Source organism: Sciurus carolinensis, chromosome 12 (genome assembly GCF_902686445.1).
Source record: "Sciurus carolinensis chromosome 12, mSciCar1.2, whole genome shotgun sequence".
In the NCBI taxonomy this organism is placed as follows: domain Eukaryota; kingdom Metazoa; phylum Chordata; class Mammalia; order Rodentia; family Sciuridae; genus Sciurus; species Sciurus carolinensis.
This window is the reverse complement of record NC_062224.1, coordinates 45454551-45474660: the sequence shown is the minus strand read 5'-3', so window position 1 is coordinate 45474660 and position 20110 is coordinate 45454551. Positions and strand designations below refer to the sequence as shown.

Genomic DNA, 20110 nt, shown 5'->3' with positions numbered 1-20110 from the left:
GTCCCTTAATCTTCCCCACATTGCCCCTGTGTGCTGAATCCACCCACCCCCAAATTCATATGTCAAAGTGCTAACGCCCAGTACCTCAGAATGTGACTACATTTAGAGATAGGACCTTTAAAGTGGTAATTAAGTTAAAATGAGGTCAGTAGGGTGGACCTTAATCGAATATGGCTGGTGTGTTTACAAGAGACAAGGACACAGGCACATACAGAGAGCACACCATGTGAAGATACCAGGAGAAGATGGCCAACCACAAGCCCAGGAGACAGACCTCTGAAGAGACTAACCCTGCCTACTGCTTGACCCTGGACTTCCAGCCTCCAGAACTGTGAGGAAATGAATGCCTGTCGTTTAAAACACCCAGTCTCCTGGCCTCTGTTACAGCAGCCCATGCAGGTGAAACATACCCCTCCTTGCCTTTCAGGTGTTCAAGTCACTGCTTCTATAAGCCAACTGTAGGAAAGCACCTGAGAAGCAGATTCTGGAAGCCTGATCATTGAGCACCAGACAAGGCAGGGCACGTCCACAGGGGAACTTTCCATCTTATGCGACCTCTTCGGACATTTAGGACAGCAGGAGGGCTGCTCCAGTGTGTCCCAAGCGTTCATCCTTATGTAGCTGTCAATATCACAGGGCTGAACAAGAGGTGGGACTGAGAATCTGTGCTCTTAGCACCTAAGGACTTCAGCATGGCCAGGCTCAGGAATCGCTCACCCGCTTGCCATGGTGTGAGAATGTCCCTGCATCTCATAGGTCTTACCTGTGGGTGACAATGATAATCAAATGTTAGCAGAGCTCTCAGAGGGCACAACTGGCTGACATACAAATACCTGCCAAGTCTGTGGAGAAAACCTCTGAAACCCCTTTTGAGATGTCCCTTGGGCCCTTGTCTCAGAGTTGCTGTATTTAATGAAGCCCAGTGAAGAATGATCTCTGCTCAGAGTCACAGATCACAAGATATTGGAGCTGAAAGTCTGTGTTAGAGGTGGTCAAGTTCAAGCCCCTCCACTTACCTGTAAGGAGACCTCAGTAGTGAGGGGTGGGGTAAACAGGCCCAGGCCACATAACTGGCTGCAGCTGGGGCCAGGCCTGTGTTTCTTCATTTCTTGTTTCTGTCTTGCTTTCCCAAGGGTTTTATTAAGCATCGTTTCTGTTTCTGAACATGACCTCAACATCAAAGACAGTAAGACCATAAGGGCTACTGAGAGCCTGCATGACAAGCACTCTAGATGCATTATCTCATTTAATCTTCTCAATCTCCCTGCCACACTAGACAGACCTTCCCTAAGTCACTCAGACAAGAAAGGTGGACTTTGGAACCACCCGGGTAATGTCTAACGTCAAGCCCCAGACAGCCCATAATAAGATGCCTGAACTTTCCTAAGAGCTGGGAAGAGCTGGACGAGACCCAAGGACTCTACTGCTGGGCTGACACCCCCAAGAATTTATCACATTGTCTATGCAGCCACAGCTCAACCTGGTCAGGAGTCTCCCTGCCCCACCTCATGGCCTCTGGCTTCACAGACTCTGGGCTGGGCCAGCATAAGAGTCTGGCTTTCTCAATGGCCCTTCAGTCTCTCGTGGCAGCTCTCGGATAAAAAGAGCTGTAGTGTCAGGAACTGGGGCAGTCCTGTCCAAAGAGAAGACAGCTCCTTTGCTGACACCTTTGCTTTCTCTTGACCTCTTATTACTTGAGACAAGCTCATTTCATACCAGCTGTGACCGTGGGAAGTCCGTTTCACATACTGAGGTCTTCAACATGCCCTATTTTGTTCCTGGACCTACAGGAGGGCTCCTGTGGGGATACCAAATAGGTAATGGAGGAGCAGCAGTGGGAGATGTGGAGGGGTTCCCCAGAATCCACCACCTTCCACAGATCTTTATCCTCACCTCCCCAAGGGTGTCTCCTCGACCTCTCCTTCAACAGCCTTCTTACTCTCACTGCCTCTTGTGCTACCAGAAGATTCTGGCTCCTTCCCACCACACAAGGTAAAGTGTGGGGCTTGCTTCCTTCCTTTATTCATTCTTTCACTTATCAAATTTCTATGATGTTCATAAAGTCTGCCAGGCACTGAGAATACAACACTGATTCAAAGAAGTCAATTAAAATGGGCGCAGAGGCACATACCTATAATCCCAGTGACTCAGGAAGCAGAGGAAGGAGGATTGCAAGTTTAAAGCCAGCCTCAGCAACTTAGTGAGGACCTAAACAAAATAAAAAATAAAATGGGCTGAGGCTGGGACTCGATGAGTAAGCACCCCTGGGTTCAATCCTTGGTACAAAAAAAAAAAAAAAAAAAGTAAATAAGTAACCAAGTGTAAAATAAGCTAGTGATAACACCAGGAAGAAAACAAAAACAGAAAATGGGACACTGAATTGTCAGGGGTGGTGACAATTTCAGATAAGGAGGCCAGGGAAAGCGTTCCTGCAGTTACTTTTGAGTAAGAATATGACAGAGTGAGAGAAGAGCCACGAATGTGGCTGTCTGGGAAGAGGAGGTAACATTCTATATAAAGAGAACGGCAAGTGCAAAGACCCTGTGGTTCAAGCAAAAACAAAGGATGAATACTGTATTACCAGATGAAGTCAGGCAGGTGTGGTGGAAGGAGTGGTAGACAATTCATGCAGAAGAACTCCTGGACTGTTTGGTGAAGGAACGCCAAGATCTGACTTTTTGAAGAATAATTCTTGCTGCCATGTAGAGCACAGACTGAAGAAGGACAAGGGCAAAAGTCTGGAGACCAGTCAGGGGGCGTGGTAATTCTGGGGAAGTTTGGTGTGTCCGACCCCAGCATGGAGGTGATAGAGTGGCTGAAAATAACTTTTGAGGATAGTGTCCACATCAGCTGTTGACTGGTTGGTAGAAATTGTTTGTTTCATTTCCTTTTCATCCCGTACCCCTCACACTCATTCACAGACACACCCCAACCCCCAGCCCCCACATTCCCAGCCTCCTGACAGATTATCACCTTCCAGAACTTTTCTGGTTCCTTCCCAGTTTCCAAAGCTTCCCTGTTCTATTACAGGAAGTCAAATCCAATTCTGATACTCACCAGCAGGATAACCTTGGACAAGTTATTTTCTGCCTCTGATGCCCTCTTTAACTGCAAAGCAAGAAAAGTGGTCATATTTACTCTTGAGGGTTATGAGGATAATGCCTGGTACCAGATGCGTACAGCACAGTTTGCTCATTCCTTTCTCGGCAAACACTTTGATCCTGCCGTGGGCCTGCTCCCAACCACATCTGCATCCTGGAGACCTTGACATAGGCTATACTTGCAAAGACCCAGCACACACTGGTCAGCAACTTCATGCTAAGTGTTGATCACTGTAGGACACGGAGTTGATGCTACCCAGATTCCACCTCCTAGGCAGAGACCTAGTAACGAGCTTGCTTTGTGATCTTCCTGTGTCTTGGGCAGGAAGACAAGGTGGCCGAGATCTGGCTGCAAAGGAAGGAATGGACAGCCGCAGACACCAAACACAGCATCCAGGGCACAGTGGGGCAGTGGGAAAATGTGAGGCCTCTGTTGTAGGGAGACAGTGCTGAAAACTGGTCCCTGGCCAGCAAGACCTAGCTCGCGGCAGCTTCCCTCATCTGGGCTCTGTTTTCCACACTATATTGTCCTAGGCCTTATGTTCTTAGCCTTTAGACTCTCACAAATCTGCCCTTTGGCAAGACTGCCAGGGGTTTGGGGTGTCTTCCTGCCTTCCTGCCTGAGTGTAGGTTGCAGGCTCCACATCGTCTGATTTGAATACCCTATACCATTTGTGAGCTCTGTGGGCTTAGATAAGTCACTTAAGTTCTCTGAGTCTCAATTCCTCTTTTGTGAACTGATATGATTGATATTAGTACTCACTGCATGGAGCAGTTATGGAACAAAATTAAACTACATGTACAAAGCACCTCTTCCATGTTGGCCTCCCAGTAAATGCCCAAATGACACAGCATCATTGAAATGAGTATCATGTAGACTATCAGGACTGTCCATTCCACACCTACTCTGTAAACAAACCTAGGGTGAAAATGAAAAGACACCCTATCCCCTTGATGATCAAAAAAAGCAAGTAAGTTTGTGTCCTTTGACTTTAGATCAAGGTCCCCAGCCTTTGCAGAGAGCACCTACTTTTCAGATAGTTAATGCTCTCTCACAGAAAAGGCGGGCAGCCAACGCTCAGGAATACTGTTTTGTAACTAACTTCCCATGAAGCATTTCCCTCTGGGGGTCTGCAACAAACTTGGCGTGTGTGCAGATCTTTCTCCCAACTGCTGAAGGGCTACAGTCTCCAGCCTCTGTGGGCAGGGCCTCCCTGCACCCCAGGCAGCAGGCACTGTCCAGAAGCAGGCGAAATGGGTGACGCTCCTCCTTGTCCTGGCTGGGTATTCACAGGTCTGTGAGCCAAGGGACTATCTCAGGGCTATCTGGGTGGGAGCCAGGGGATGGAAAAGACAATAGAGAACAAGTTCTGGCGACACTTTCTTTTCTAAAAAGATCTTCATGTCCACGCTAATTGCAATTTCAGGTGGGCTTCAGTTTCAGACCCAGCCTTGTTTGCGGAGCTGGCTGAAGAGTGCCATTTCTGGCCTGCTTCTTCCTCCTCCTTTTTCTTGGCCAGATGTGACCAGTCCTAAATTGACAGGGAAAAACAGCTCTCCAAATTATTTTGAAGTCTTGTGTAGGATTATTATGGGGCTTAGGATAAATCCCAAACAGGCCTCAGCTGCTGTGGATGCCAATCTGAACTAACACCTCTCAACTTCCCTTCTTCACCTTCCTGTTTGCTGACTATTATGGTTTGGATCTTAAATGTCCTCCAAACATGCATGTGTCGAAAGCTTCATCCCCAGCTGACAATACTGTGGGGGCAGGTGTGGAACCTTTAGGTGGTTGGGTCTAGGGGGAAGAAGTCAGGTCTTGAAGGGGCTATTATAGCTTCTTTCTTTCCCGTTTTGCTTTCTGGCTACCATGAGATAAGAAGATTTGCTCTTCCATGTGCTCCCCACAAAGTGATGGAACAAACCAACCATGGACTGAAATCTCTGAAACCATGAGTCAAATAAATATTTCCTTTTTAAGTTGATTTTTCTAAGGTATTTTGTCACTGTGATTCCTTTCCCTCAGACTTTCCAGGCTGTTCCACAAACCAAGGACCACATGAGGTCCAGAACCAGGTTGGGTTTGCTTGGAAGACCCTGTGGAAACTAGAGACCTCCCCACTAGAACTGGACTAATCCTCCAGTTTGAGAGGCCTTTCATTGTACTTAGCGATGCAAAAGCAGTAGGACTGGGACCAACCATATGGGAATGGAGAATGGGGATTTGCAGAGTGGAGATGAGTTTTGAGTGATAGAGCGTATGTGGAGCAGGACTAAGCATAGAGATGGAAACAACACAGCACTCTGACAGGCAGATTGGTTTCATTAAAGTCATATTCTATGCCTCAAGTTGTTTTTAGGACTTTAAGGTGAAACCAGAAACCATCTTAGGTTTTAAAGCACAGAAGTAATGAGGAAAGCACATTTTTTTCCCAAGGGTGAAAATGGGAGGATATTCATTTTACTACAAGGCTCACAAAACTTATCTGAAAGACATTCCTCAGGAGTACATTCCCATCCCTTCATCTTTCCATGAAATTTAAGATTGCAAAATTGGTCCATTTCCTGCCTGGTGCAATTCATGGGACTGCTTGATGACAGCTAAAGAAAAAAATGCAATTATTTAAAAGTATGAGGAAGCCATGAATGGTGGCACACACCTACAATGCCAGTGAATCGGGAGGCTGAGGCAGAAGGATTGCAAGTTCCAGACCAGCCTCAGCAACTTAGCAAGACCCTGTCTCAAAATAAAACAGGGGCTGAGGGTGTAGCTCAACGGTTAGGCACCCCGGGTTCAATTCCCAATACCTAAATAAAGAAATAAAGAATAAAACTTAAAATAAATAAAATTATGAGGGAAAACAAACCTGGAATGCAAAGATCGCAGACCAGTGAGTGCCCCCTATTAACACTGGAGCCAAGTCCTCGGTGAGAAGAATTTTATCCACTCAAAGAGAAAACTCTAACCTCTACACTATAATAAACCAGTTAACTAATTGAAGGGTTAACTTTATTCTCTCGGTTGCCAGAAGATGGAGGGTGGGGGAAGGAATCACTTTAAGTGCTGGCTGCCAGGTTTTGTTAGGAAAAGAAGGCAGCAGGACTGTGAAGTCTGTGAATGATCTTGGGAAATGTGTATTACCTTGATCTTTAGAGATGACTGCATCCTGATTGGTTAGCTGTGCTGCCCTCTCCCCGGAGGTCAGGAAGGGTCGTAAATACAGAAGAAATGGAAAGGCAGGTAATCAAGCAAACCCGCGCTCAGTACCGGGTGCTGGGAAGGGGGAAGGGAGAAGGGAGGACGCATCGGGCTTGCTTTGAGTCCTCTCAGTTGGCTGATCATAATCCCGGATGCAGTGTGCAGGAGCGAGTGAGCCGGGCTGAGGGTGGGCGGGGCTAGAGTGGGATAATGACAGCTGACCTGCGTGCTTGTGGGTGTCCCCTGTGTTCTCGGGTGGGACAGGTGAGGGCGGAAGGCGGGGCGGAAGAGGGGTCCTGCGAGGGAGCAGAGTAAGAGCACCCCGGGTGGGGGCAGGGCTAGAGGTGGGGGCGGAAGCCCCCCGCTGCATCCCAGGCTGCGTGCACGTGTGGACAGATTTATGGGGCAGGTGGCGTAAGTAGCCGTGGCGGTCCAGGTGGGCGATGACGGGTCTTCACAGAGGCAATGGCGTTTCTGCTCTGCTGACAAACGGCCCGAGCACCCTGAATCAGTTCCAGGCAGGCACCGCAGGACTCGTCCAGCCAACGGCTCTGTCGTGTGACCGGGAATGCGGCTCCTGTCTGTGACTGCGAGCCGCGGCCGGGAACCTCGCACGTAATACTAATGCGTTTGGGAGGAAGCACAGGTCCGAGAGCGCAGTAAAGTGACAAATCACAGCGAAGCCTCGGGGCGGGGCCGCTGTGGCTTTCAGCCTCCAAGGCACCGCCGGGCATCTGGAGGCGGGGCATAGCAAGCGTGCACTGACGGACGGGCACCTGTAACCACGGTAACCACGGCGCCCCCGCCTCTCGGCCGGGTCTCCTGGCCTCGCCGCGTCCCCGCCTTCCCGCATTCCCCATTGGCTGTCTGCCCCCGATACTCCCCTAAAGCCACCAATCATCGGTCGCCTCTCCTTACAAAGGGTAAAGAGACACCTCATGGCAGAAGCTGTGCTTTGCCAGAGAAACCAGGCTGATGGCTTAATTGAGGTTAACGTAAACTCCAATCAGAGGCAAAACGCTAACAACATTACCTAATCGTGCATACTTAAGGGAGCACTACCAGCGGCCCTAATAACCAACCGTGGCAGGTTCCTATGGCGAAGCACCATCAGATTATGCATACCCTGACATCTAGATTCTATATCACTTCCCATTTGGGTGTTCCTCAACTAAGAAGGACTGGATAGTCTGTCCAGACCCTTCCAACTATTTTTTAGGAGCTGCAGAGTCTGAGTCACCCTCTGGAAGCTAACGTTGTTTAGCATTCAGGACTGAACTGTAAAACACCATATAGAGGCTGGTTTGACTTTGCTTTTTTTTTTTCTTATAACTCTGCAGAGAAATGGCTATCTCATTCCCCTTTACCGGAGGGGGGGGGGAATCAATAGGTGTTTAATCTGCAAGGGAGATGAATTTCCCATCTAACCCAAAGAGATGTGGGACAGCTCTGGGCTGAAGATTGATAGAACTGTCAGATGTCAGCCTGCAGGAGCTGTAAATAATCCAGTCGGACCCCTTAGTTTTACAAATGAGCAGCCAGGCCCAGAGACGCAAGGGGACTTGCACAAGTCTGCCCAGCTGTCAAGAGCCTGCATAGAAATCAATGCCCTTTCTACTATACCAAGTGGCTTTGGCTACTTGCTTTCCTAGGGGACCTTAGTTTTCTGTGTATCACCTTTCTCTTTTTTCCTTCTCTCACAAATGTCCAAACTCAGCATGTGCAAACCCAGCCCTCAGAACCTTACAGACAAGAACCAAGCTGAATTTTCTGATTCTAGCAAAGGTAATTCCTTGAAGCTCTGAAGCTCTGAAGTCCCATGGTTCTGCAACCTGCAGGTTTTGTCTTGAAGACCACAACTGATTTCACAAACTTTTAAAACCTTAAGGAGAAGAGTGATGAAACATTAGATTAGCATGTCATAACTGATGACCAGCTTTTCTTATTTCCTAAGTGACCCAAACCCCACAACACAGAACCTGCTGGACCTGGTATCTGTAAAGACATACAGCCACCTGACCATAGATTTCCTCATTTTACCAAATCCTTCTCATTCCCTGTACCTGCTACTTGGACAGCATCCTGTACCCAAACACTAAGGATTTATTGAAATCCTATAATCTCCTCAATTGATGTAAGCATTCATCAAGTTCACAAACAATAGTTGTCCTCAGAGAGCTGACAATAAAATTGGTCAGGCAGAGCACCTGTATTTAAGGACATCCAGGACAAGCCTAACTGAAAGTTTCCTGTGCACTCACTAGTCAGTGGGTTCAAATGAGGTTTCATCAGTGTTAATGCCCAGGCTTTGGCAACTCAGAACCCCTACCAGCAAAACTACTAGCAACCTCAGGTGCCTCTCAACCCTGCAGGGGACTCAGAGACTCTCTCACCTGTGCTCATTGAGTCTTCCTAAGTTCTTTTTCTGTAGTCATGTATGGTCCAGGGCCTGAAAAGTAACTTAAAGCCTCCATTTCACCATTGCCACTGACAGCTCTGGGATCTATATCCCCTTGGGATCCCTCCCATTATTCTGAGGCTATTTCATGTTTCTTGGGTATCCCGGAACTAAACTTCATCTTATTTTCTTTTATGGTGTTATTATTATTATCATTATTATTATTATTATCATCATCATTATTATTTTGGTACCAGGGATTGAACCCAGGGGCACTTAACCACTGAGCCACATCCCCATTCCTTTTTATTTTTTTATTTTTGAGATAGGGTCTCACTAAGTTGCATAGGGCCTTGGTAAATTGCTGAGGTTGGCTTTAAACTTACAATCCTTCTGCCTCAGCCTGCTGGAATTACAGGTGTGGTCCATAGTTCAGAACTGCTAAACTTCTAAAGAATACAAATGTGGTTTTGCCACACAGGCCCACTGCGACTCTATGGGTTCCATGCAGTGTTCTATGAGTCCTACTGTCAGCAGAAAGACTTAGTTTCAGTCCCTAAGGGATACTAGCTAGTCTCTCTGTTCCCCTGAGGTTAAGTCCTGATAAGAAAATGCTTTCTTTCCCATCCTACACAAGGAAGTCCAAAAGAGTGTACTCCAACTCTAATCAGTACTGGCTCCATTTAACCAGTACTCTGAGAACCCACCTTGTCTTGACATTGGGGGTGCAATAGTGGACAAGACAAGAAAGATGATGGTCATGCTCCATGGAGCCTACAGATTCCAGGCTGCAGTGAGAATTAAGGCAGAGTTTCTCAGAACAGGATAGTTCAAAGCCATCAATTTGGGAGTAAAGGAACAGCAAGGAAGATGCTAGGGCTGGAGAGAGTGTTAGGGGTAGAAGAAGGTGAAATCCGAGAGAGAGGCAGGGCCAGATCTCACACAGCCTTGTAATCAAATATAAGAAGCTGGAATTTTATTTGCAGTTTGACTAAAAGTTTTAAGCAGGGAAGAGGCATGCCTGATTGATATTTATAAACATTGTTCTGGCTGTCGTGTGACTAATGAACCTCAGTATTATCTAAAGAGGAATCTTCAAGGCATGAGGAGGAGAAATCCATTCAGTTGTCTTGAGAAGAATTCTTGCTTCTAGATTTAATTTGCTCCAGGAGGGGACATTGGTACTGGTTATCTCACCCAGGCTAGCTTGGGGTATAATTGATTTTTGGTCTCCAGGTTTATAAATGAGTCTCTTATTATCTTGTTAGAATGAATCAGTCCCCCAGAACCTCTGGATGAATGGGAAAAATTGATTTTCTGATTCCAGAGTGGTGAACCAAAGTCCTGCCTACCTCTAGGGTCCTATGAGCAGTAGGTCAGAGCTATTTCGAACCTCTCTGAGAAGCAGCCATCCATCCATCTGTAAGAAACCATTTTCATACTTCTTGAATGAATGGATGGATGGATGCATGAACATATGAAAATACAAAGAACTGACTGATTGACTAGATAGCCATAACCTAGACACTGTGGGGCCAGAAACCAAAGTGGAAGCAGGACATCATGTGGCTCTGATCCTGAAGGCCTTACCTTGCACAAAAGTAGGGCTGTTGGATGCCAGCATGATAGGGGGCAGTGCCAAAGGCCCATCAGATCAAGTCATTGAACCCTACTCCCAACATGCCTCTTCATAACCAAACACAATGGGCAACGGGTTCACTTCTTGGTGAGTCAAAGCTGTAAGCACAGCTGGGAGTTAAAAGAGTGAGGAAAGTGTTATTTTGCACCAAGTAAAAAGCACACCACATAATTCCCAAAGTAGTGTGTCCCTGAATAAAGAAAGCAGGGGGCTTTAATTGGGGAAATACATGCATACGCATTTACTAAATGTATGTCATATAGGAAAGGCTGGTCATCACATGCAGTGGCAGGCACATTCCTGAGCACGCTCAGTTGTCAGTTGGAGATCATACATTGAATGTTTTTTAAAAAATGATAGGTAGGAGCCCCTCCTGGGCAGAAAATTTAATATTATAATGAGAATAGTTTTTTTCCAGGCCACCTAACAGAAATGAGTCTGAGTGACTTAGTCATTTTGACTGGTTTCTTATAAGTTTCTTTGGAGGGCTTTATCTGAAACAAACAAACAAACAATCAAACTTTGAAGGAGCATTAACAGTAATTTAAAGGGGCAGAAGCTTCTCCCCAACCACACTATGCAAGCATAGGCGATTGCCCCTGAAAGAACCTGCCTAGTAGCTAACACCTTCGGAAAGGAATCCAAGGACAAGTGCAAATGTACCTGTGAGGTTATCACCTTCAACCAGGAGATCTCCATCTGAATTCTGGGGTCACAACAGTCATTCACTTAGCAGGGCTCTAATGGGACTCCAGACAGAGAAGGTGACCTGATAGAAAGCACTATCCCTGTTCAGGGGGAACAAGAAACAAAGAACAAGATGCCACCATGTTGCTGTGAATCCCCATTGCTTAGGAAACCTGGCTTTTCTGATTCTAGTGGGAGTTCCACTCTGCTCTCTAAGCCAAAGGTTGAAAGAGCCTATAACAGACCTTGACACAGGGCCTGAAAGCAGTCTTCAAGGGGTTGTTTTGTTCTGCAAGGTCTCCAGTAGAGACAAATGTTTTCCACATGGCCTGAGAGGAGGAGGCTTCTTTCCATTCATTTCTGATCATCAGACACTGCAGGATGTAAACAATCATCATCCCACAGACAGCTTTCCAGAGTCAGAAGTCTCTCACTGATTTCCCATCCCCACCTCTGAGTGGGATGCCCACCTTCCCACACCATCCTGCACCTGACTGCTGCCTAGCAACCAGAGGGCCACGTCCACAAGTCCCCAGGGAGTTTATCCTCACAGAAAGGAAGATGCAGAAACATAGGTTGCCTCTGTGTGTTTGTGCACAGGACATCATCTGTGGACATGTAGGCTTCTGCCCAAAACAGTTTCCCCAGAGCTCCTGGGGCCCATTATTGCTCCCAGACAGACCAACTAACAGAGGAAATTGGATTAAAACAAACCCAAAACTGGGGGAATATGCTCTCATTGCTGCTGATGGACAGGTCAATTATTATAATCTCTCTGTAGGAAAACTGTAGAATATGTAAATAAATAAGAATAAATAGCCTCTTAAATAAATATACTCTGATTAAACATTCCCACTCCCAGGAATCTATCCCTAGGAAATAAGCTGGGTTGTGGTAAAGGATTTACAGACAAGATACTTAACCCATCTTGACAGACTTTATATAACATTGCACTTTTTCTATCAATAAAATCATATCACGTTGGAAATCAAAATACTCTCATATTTCTTTCAAAAACCATTATTTTACTGTTGATTGTTAAATATCACATGACTTGAAGGAACAGATTTCATAGGTTTTTTTTTTTTTAACATTTTGAAAGTTAAGTAACATAATGTGGAAAGTTGCAAAAATTCCTAACTCATCTTTATATTTTTTTTGCGAAATTTGCTACAAGATACACATCCAAGCTTTGTATAGATGAAAGATTCTTGCTCATTCTCTATGTCCTCAAAAAATATTATAAAAGTTGATTGTATATTAAAAACTGTATTTTATAAACTGATACTACAGAACTTAGATCCTCCAGCTTCCAATTCTTTTCTATAATAGTTTGCCTGTAAATTAATTTCTATTGCAGTGTAAACTTCTAGTCAATATTTGTTGAGCACTTACTATGTGCTAACCAGAATTTAAGCACTTCACATATATTAATTCACTTAATTTTGCAACTATTTGTCGCTAGATTCAATTATTGGGTACAGTTATTATCCCCATTTCATAGGCAAGGAAACTAAGGCACAGGGATTAGGTGCCATGGTTTGGATATAGTTTGCGTGTCCTTCAAGGATTCAAGTGTTGAAATTTAATCCCCACTGTGAGGTACTAAGAGGGTAAAAACTTCAATCCAAGTATGGTGTTTAGAGGTAGTGTCTTTGGGAAAACATATAAGGTCATTAGGATCCTGGTAGCTTTATAAGAAGAGAGAGCCAGGCACAGTATATGAGTTGTGTGCACTGGCACATGCCTGTAATCCCAGTGGCTTGGGAGGCTGAGGCAGGAGGAAGATGAGTTCAAAGCCAGCCTCAGCAATTCAGCGAGGCACTACACAACCCAGTGAGACCCTGTCTCTAGATCAAATATTAAAAAATAAAATATGAAAAAATACAAAATATAAAAATGTTTCTGTCCCTGGTACAAAAAAGAAAGAATGAAAAGAAGAAACTAGAAAACATATGCACATGTAAACTCCCTGTCTGTTGCCATGTGATGCCCTGCACCACCTCAGGAAACTGCCAGTAAGAGTCATCACAAAATGTGATTTCTCAACCTGTACCTCAAGAACTATGATTCAAAATAAAATTCTTAACTTTATAAAGTTGCCTTCCTCTGGTATTTCCTTATGGTAATAAAAATTGTATTAATACATTAGGTGACTTGTCCAAAATCTTATACTTAGCAAGAAACAGCACTGGGCTGTGCGTGGTGGCACATGCCTGTAATCCCAGTGACTCAGGAGGCTGAAGCAGGAGGATCTCAAGTTCAAAGTCAGCCTCTGCAAAAGTGAGGCACCAAGCAACTCAGTGAGACCTTATCTCTAAATAAAATACAGAGAAGGGCTGAGGATGTGGCTCAGTGGTCAAGTGCCCTTGAGTTCAATCCCCGGTAGAAAAAAAACAAAAACAAAAACAAAAACTGAAGCACCATATGGAATTTGAACCAGAGTCATCTGGATCTGGTGATGGTGCTACTATCCATGATGCTTTGTGATAATGCTCAAGAATCTTGTTACGTGGTCAAAGCCAGTGCTCAGGTTGCATTTATACCTTCATTATTTTTAAACTATTTCCTATAGTTCGGATCCTAAAATGTCGCCCAGTGACTCATGTGTTTAAGGTGTGGTCCCCAGGGTGGTGCTGTCTATAATGGAAGGTATTGCAGTCTTTAAGAGGCGGGGCATAATAGGAGGTCTTTAGGTCATTGGGGGTACACCCTTGAAGGCTCCCCTTTCTCTCCTTACTTTCTTTTGCTTCCTGGGCATGAGGTAAGCAATTTTGCTCCAACATGATGTGCTACCTCACCACAGGCCCAGAGCAATAATGCCAACTGAGACAGAGTAGAACCTCCAAAACTATGAGCCAGAATAAAGCTTCTCTCTTTATAAATTAATCATCTAAGGTATTTTGTAATAGTGACAGAAAGCCGACAAACTTACCATTATTGAAGCCATCATTCATTGTTGAGAATTTATGTCCCTCAATTATCCTTCCCATAGTGGCTTACAAATACATACTTCATGTTTCACTTTTAAAACAGAATTTAGCAAATGCACAACTGAATTATGTTGGAAACATGTATTTTCATCCAACTATGTGAGAAAACTCCCCCACTGCATTATGCAGTCTAATATTTGTTTCTTCAAATATTCAGCAACTGCTTTCTATGCATATCAATAGTATTTTATGACAAAAAGCACATTTAAGTACATCCCCATATTTTTTCTATGTGTTATTTTGCCCAGTTTTATTACAGAATATGGCTTCTAAACATTTTGTTATTATTATTTTAGTAAAAATGTTTAAGTGTTACAATATTGCATGACTTTAAAGATTGGTGTGAAAATGTTGAGATTTTTCTGTATATTCTCCATATTTTTAATGTTGTGCCTGTGGGGACATTCTCATTCTCTTAGATATCAAGGTATAAAACACACTTAGGGAAAAATGTTGATGAATGAAGTGGCTATATATCTGTGATTCACATAATCTTCCCAAGATTTTGATATATTTTTTGGCTAATTTCTTTTTAGGTCTGATTATAATTCATAATCAGAATAATGAGAATTATGACAAGTTCATACTGGAAGTTGAAGAAGAGTCCACTCTGCCATCATGTTCTCATTTCATGCTTCTGCAGGAAACTTTTCAAGCCACCTGTCCATTTTGTGAGGATTGTTAGTTAAAGGAATATATTCTGGCCAGGTGCAGTCATGCACACCTGTAATTCCAGTGGCTCGGGAGGTTGAGGTAGGAGGATTGCAAGTTCAAAGCTAGCCTCAGCAATTTAGTGAGGCCCTAAGCAACTTAGTGAGACCTTGTCTCAAAATAAAAAATAAAAGGACTGGAAATGTGTCTCAGTGGTTAAGTATCCCTGGGTTCAATCCACAGTGCCAAAAAATAAAATAAAACAAAGTAAAAAGAATATATTCTGAAAGTTCCTTTAGCTAAAAACTGAGAAACTGCAGTAAACTGAAGTCTGCTGAAAGCAAACAAAATCATACAGGTGTTCCTATCAAGTGTTCTGCCTCCCCTGCCCAGGATCCCATAGGTGCCACAGTGCTATGATTGAATCTGTATTGTCTCCCCCAAAATTCATGCATTAGGGGGCTGGGGTTGTGACTCAGTGGTAGAGTGCTTGCCTGGCATGTATGAGGCACTGGGTTTGATTCTCAGCATCATATATAAGTAAATGAATAAAATAAAGGTCTACCAACATCTAAAAATTTTTTTTTAAAAATCCATGTGTTAGAAGCATGGTTCCCAATATAATAAGGTTCAGCATTCAGGTTTTAGGTAATGTTGGCTTTAACATCATCAGTGGATTAATCCATCAGTGATTAATCCAGCAAATGGATTAATCCATTGAGAGCTAAATGGGTTACTGGATGATAATTGTAGGGAAGTAGGGAGTGGCTGAAGGAAGTAGGTCACTAAGGCTTGGCCTTGGGGATTATATCTGTTCCTGCCCCTTTCCCTTTCTGCCTTCCCCCTATCCCCGCCACTCTAGCTCTCTCTCTCCTTTCTGGTTGCCATGACATGAGCAGCTTTCCTGCACCACACTGTTCTGCCATAATGTCCTGTCTCACTCAGGCTAGAGCAGTGGAGTCACATGTCTATGGACTGAGACCTCTGCAAATGTGAGCCCAAAATAAAATGTTCTTCCTCCAAGTAGTTTTTGTCAGGCATTTTGGTCACAGCTATGAAAAGCTGCCTAACACATTCAGGTACATGAAGACTGGTTGTAATACCAGGGTGGGTTCAGGTATTAGAATAGCAGTCAAGTTTAATTTATTTCTTGCTTTTGGATAAAAATAAATATGAAAGGAAATTGTAATTTTTTTGCCCTAACCCCATGAATCATCTTGCATGCCCCTCACTTTAAGGACAATAAGGGAATACTTTGCAGTCATTAGAAATCATAATCTGAGGCTAGGTGTATAGCTCAGTGGTAGTGCACATCCTTAGCATGAGCAAGGTCCTAGGTTCAATCCCAGAATTAAAAAAAAAATGTTTTAAAGGAGATTATATATAAGGACATGGGAAAACACAATATATTGAATGATAAAGGTTAATTTCAAAACCAAGAAATTATCTAAAAGAAGTATATACACACACATTGTTTATTCATATAAATGGCAGGAAGCAAATAAAAACGTTTGTCTAATGTATATCAAGTATATCATCACCTGTGCCAATAGCACACTGTTTTGTCCGTTTTCTACTGATATAACAAAGTTCTTGAGGCTAGTTACTTTGAAAGTAAAATAAGTTTATTTTGCTCACAATTTTGGAGGTTCACAGTCTAAAATTGGGCATCTCATGGGTTCAGCATCTGGTGAGGATCTCATGATGGATGGAATCACAATGGTGGGAGTGCAGAAGAGATCATGTGGTGAGACAAGAAGCCAGAGGGGTTCAGGGGTCAGACTTTCGCTTTTAAAAGAAATTGTTCTTGCAATAGCTAATTAGGTCTCTGCAATACTAGCAGTAATCCCTTCCAAAGTTGGTACCCCTCCCAGTGACCTTGAAACTCTGCAGGACATGCTCAAACCTTATTCAAACCATGGCACAGCCTTTTGGGTTAAGTGGGTGTGGGGTACACACAGTCGTGGTTTGGATATATAATGTCTGCCAAAGACCCTTTCATTAAAGACTTGGTTGGCAGCATGTGGCATTACTGGGAGGTGGTGGAGCCTTTAGGAAGGATGGCTAGTTGAAGCACGCCCTAAAGGAGATATTGGCATCCCTGACTCTTCTTCTCTCTCTTTATTTTGTTTCCTGGCCACTGTGAAGTGAGCAGTTTCCTTCCCCTTGCTTTCTACCATGATGTACTAGTCCACTATAGAACCAAAGTGAGTGGGCCAAGCAGCCATGGACTGAAACCATAAGCCAAAATAAACCTGTCCTCCTCATAAGCTGATTTTGTCACAGAAACAGAAAGCCGACTAACATATACAGCATCCTAGAAAACAGGGAGAGAAGACGTGGGGCCCTCTGCATTAACACACCTGCAGAGATGAACCTATCAGACTGAGGTATGGGTGAGGGAGAGGCCTCAAATCAGGACCCAGCTTATGAACAGCCAGGTGAGCCATGGGCTATGTGAAAAGTGGGTGGGTACCAGGTGCCAGGGAGGTGGGGGCTCGAATAGAAAGAACATGCCAGAAGGTAAATGTCCAAGCTTCCAGCTCAGGCCCGGGGCAGCCCTTCTCTTAGTCTGGTCTTAATCCGCGACCTGTTATTATACGGGATCATTCCCAGAGACCATGTCAGTCCTGTCTCCTCACCTGCCAGAGGCTGTGGGTGGAGTTCTCAAGTCAGAAGAGTGTTGCTCTTCATGTATTGAAAGGAATGAAAGGATCTAGCATCTGGAAACATTCAGCCATTAACCTCGAGGCTGTGGGTCCAGACTCCATGTGGTCTCTGGTGCTGCTCAACCCTCAGGTCGCTGTGGCCTCATCTCTACACCTTTCCTTCTTTGAAGGTGGGGCTCTCTCTGGTCTCTTGCCAATGCTATTCTGTACACATGGCCTCTATTTGGGCAGGTCTTAGAAGAACCGATTGGAGCCCAAGGAGCATCTCCGAGATGATCATCCTTGGTGATGGCCAGTCAGCATCCCGCATCCCCTTCTGCAGTCATTGTAGTGGGTTCGGTTTCCCAGACTGAGACACGCCAGTGCCAAAAAGTACAGGAAAGCCTAGAAAAGTTAGGGGACCAACTGGAAGCCCTGGACTGTCCACTAGGCTCCCTGCCCTGGGCTTCCCTTCCCATTAGACACATGACTAAAAGGTTAGGCTTTTGCTGGCACTGTTGCTGAGACCAACACACTGGTTTCTCTGAGTATGTCTCCTGTTCCTAGATCAAAACTTTGAACCAAAGAAATAATAAAATCTTATTATTATTTATGTTAGTTGCATGTACTGAGCCCCAAGTAAAACAATAGGCACTTTACACTCTCTTATAATATCAACAGCCCCCCTGGGATCAATTCTTTTATCTTCACTGTATAGATGAGGAAACTGAGGCTCAGAGATGATGCCCCAGGAAGTGGAAAAGCTAGGATTTACTGGATGTAGGAGTGTCTGGGGGCAAATCCTATGTTCTTTCCTCTGGGAAGCACTACTGAAATTTTGCCCACTTAACAGTTAATTTTAGGGCTAGTCATGAACTCTTGTTCCAGGGTTCACTCTGGCATCCACAGGGGAAAGGGTCAGACAAGTCTGATGGCACTAAGCAGTTCATGGTGACCAGCTGCTGAGAGCAGCAGGGGTGAGGTGAGCAGAGAGCCCTGGAGCACCTGCCTGCCTACCCGTGGAAATTTCACAACACAACACAGGTCTGAGCAAATGATATCAGAACTTCTCCAAGATGTGGTAGGGGACAGGGTAGATGGCACTGAGATTTGAAAATAAAGGGGGAAATATGAGGCAGGAAAATGGGGAGTCAGGGGCCTGGACAGAAATATTTCTGAGTCCCTCAGTGTGCAATGAACTGTTGCAGTCAGTGCAGCAGCTTCCTCAGCCCCCAGAGCACAGCCCACTGTGGCCAAGGGCTTCTGTTACACATGGGCTTGTTAGAGCATGTGATGATGGATCTGGGCAGGAGTGTGTGTGTGCATGTGAGTGTGTATGTGTGTATTTGTGCATATGGACGTGTGTGCTGGGAAATAGCTTCTCATCAGCCTGAGCTGGGGATTGTGCTCTAGTTTGAGGCCCCAAAGGCCAAACATGTGCTCTGTGCTCTTGCCAGCTCTGGGGCCTCTGGCTAAAGTAGCTTATTTTATGGATGAGCAGGAAAGCTCCACGCAAATTTAAGAGGCCACCTGGAGAGTTGATTATGATATTTAAAAGCTCATGCTGCCACCCACGACTCACTGTTTATGAATGGCCTTTGCTCACCATTACTATCATAAACTGTGTGTAAGATACTGTATGTTCATAGGCCACCCAAAGCCCTTGGTGGGCAGGGGACAGTCAGCACTAATCAAGGTGCTGGGAGGGGACAGGGCCCCACGGCTGCAGGATAAGATGAGAACTGAGACCAAACAAAGGCAGAGAAGGCAGCTGCTTCTGCACGCAGCTGTGCGGCAGCCTATTGAAGGTGACAGATCCCGTTAAGTTATGCAGCCAGGCACACACAGAGGAGGCCTGCCCCTGTAAATCAACAACAGGCTCACATCTTTGAGAAGGCTCCTGCAAGCCTGGGGATCCAAACATGCCTACGGCTGAGTAAAGAGTCAGGGAAAGAGGAAGAAAGGGGTCTGTAGCTATCTTGCAAGAAAAAACTGGTGGCAAGGCTCTGAGACACAGGCTTATGTCAGGACCCCATGGGGATTCCCCAGTCTCCCCTCTAGACCTCCCAAGATGTCCCATGTGGACCCAACACTGCTTTACCTGGAGTGGATGGTCTCAAAAGGGCTTGGCTGCCACAGCCCCATGCAGTCAGTCCCCAGCAACTGGGAGGGAGACAGGGTGGTGGTTCCCTCGGAAGAGGTTGCTTCTGCTCCTGACGGCCTCAGCAAAAAGGTAACGTCTTGCTGAGACCCACAGTGGATTCATCTGAAAGCGGGAACTCAGGATGAGTCCCTTCCATCCTTCCTTCTCATCCATTTCTCTGACTCCAAAATAGTGCAGAGCTAAGGTGAGATTCCTGCCTGGCTGGCAGGTGGAAGGACAATGGTCTAGCCACTTTGGAGCAGGGAGAGACTTCAACAGACACTGAAGCCTCTTCCTCAGGCTGCAGATGGGGAGGCTGAGTTTCAGAGAAGTCATTTGCCCAAGGTTCATGACAAAGGTTCATGGTCTCTTGGTGACCAGCTTAATGCCCAGTGCCACAGTGAACTGGTGAGATCTCTGTTTTGCAGCTGCAAAGTTTCTGAAATGTGACTTGCTCTCCAAAATGATGATACTAAAATAAAACCTACCAGGTTCCCAGCTTAAAACAATGATGTTTGGTAAAAAAAAAAAAAAAAAAACCGCCTTCAGCTTCAACTCTCATTTTGCTTTGGTGTCCCCACCCCCCGCCCCCATCACCTACTGCAGACAAAAGCAGGAATTAATCACTGTTATTCACAGAGCGGTTCCCTT

General features: G+C 45.1%; 1 long non-coding RNA gene across 1 annotated transcript in view; it reads left to right on the top strand.

Moving 5' to 3' along the window:
* Positions 1–6225: 6225 nt before the first annotated feature.
* Positions 6226–20110, top strand: part of LOC124962162 (uncharacterized) — a 32504-nt gene continuing 18619 nt past the window's right edge. Inside the window, exon 1 of the long non-coding RNA XR_007104433.1 lies at positions 6226–6342. This is a non-coding gene — a long non-coding RNA (uncharacterized LOC124962162). The remainder of the gene's footprint in view (positions 6343–20110) is intronic.